This window comes from Grammomys surdaster, unplaced genomic scaffold (genome assembly GCF_004785775.1).
Source record: "Grammomys surdaster isolate TR1022 unplaced genomic scaffold, NIH_TR_1.0 194, whole genome shotgun sequence".
Classification (NCBI taxonomy): domain Eukaryota; kingdom Metazoa; phylum Chordata; class Mammalia; order Rodentia; family Muridae; genus Grammomys; species Grammomys surdaster.
The window spans coordinates 5100911-5102302 of NW_021604639.1; positions in this window are offsets into that span (position 1 = coordinate 5100911).

Consider the following 1392-nt stretch of genomic DNA (forward strand, 5'->3'; position numbering starts at 1 on the left):
CTATCTATCTATCTATCTATCTATCTATCTATCTATCTATCTATCTACTTACCTACCTATCTACCTACCTATCTACCTAATCTCCTGATCTAAGTTCTCAATAATACCATTCTATTAATTGCCATCTGAAATTTACATCTAAATTTCACATCCAGTACATTTATTTGGATATAATTTGCCAATCAACACATATCAGCAATTCATGCCACATTTCTTTAACCTTTAAAGTTTCCTGTTACCTATAGCACACAAAAATTCTATTGAAAGAGGTAAAAGACTTTTATAATATAGAAAGACATCTTGTGTTCATAGATTATATAGAAATATTCTTTAAATGACCATCTCAATTAAAGCAATTTACAGATTCAATGCAGCCCAGTCAAAACTCTTGCCTTTTGAGATTTAGAACTACCTATGGATACCTAAGCATTGTAAATGCCCTGAAACATACATGGTGCTAAAATTGTGGTCCTAGTCATGAATCCAGATTTTTGCCTCCATGAAAACCATCCAATGTTTGTAAAAGTTCTGGACTTTTAGGATTTTTTTGTTTTTGTTTTTTTTTGGATGTTTTAAAGGTGCTTGAATATGAGAATACTTCTAGCAACCCAAAAGGTTAAATCTAGCTTTAATGAGAGCTCTGTAGGAAATGAGTATCAGCACTGGAAGTTTCCTCAGACATTGAGGGCACCGGAAATAGGATAGAGTTCTGCCAATGGGAGGAATGAGAAAGCTGCCAACAGCATAGATGCCTCATTTTAGAGCTACTGTTCCTTGGCTAATGGCTTCCTGTATCACAAGCCTCTGTGACAAACTTCTGGAAGCTATGTATATGAGATGACTCATAAAGATTAAGTACCGTTTCTAACAAACATTCCATGACTGTTATATCATAAAACTGATGCAGTGTGACAAGCTTCCTTCCTTCCTGCCCATGACTTGAAAAGGTCACTACTGTTTTACCTACTCTGCCTGAAGGAAGATGAGTTTTCCTGGTTATAAAACTTCAAATATTTGAGAGTTTAAACATAACATTTAATTCAAAAAATAATTTTGGGAAATGTTTTCTTATTTCAATCAAGGTATGGACCAAAGACCAAATAAGTACCAAAGATTTCAGTCTAGAAACAAAACAAAACAACACACACACACACACACACACACACACAAAGAGTTAGAATCTTATTTATATTTGAGTTGTTGAAAGTCAAGAACAGACTTTCTTGGTGGTCTTTGTCCAGAACAGAGGGCCTCAAATACAAATTCAGTACAATACCTACTAGAATCTTTTTCCAGTTTTTTTTTGTTAGAACAACTCAGCAAAATAAAATTCTGGTTTATTGTTGGCCATTGTTTCACACATACATCAAACAGGCCAAAAAAAAAAAAAAA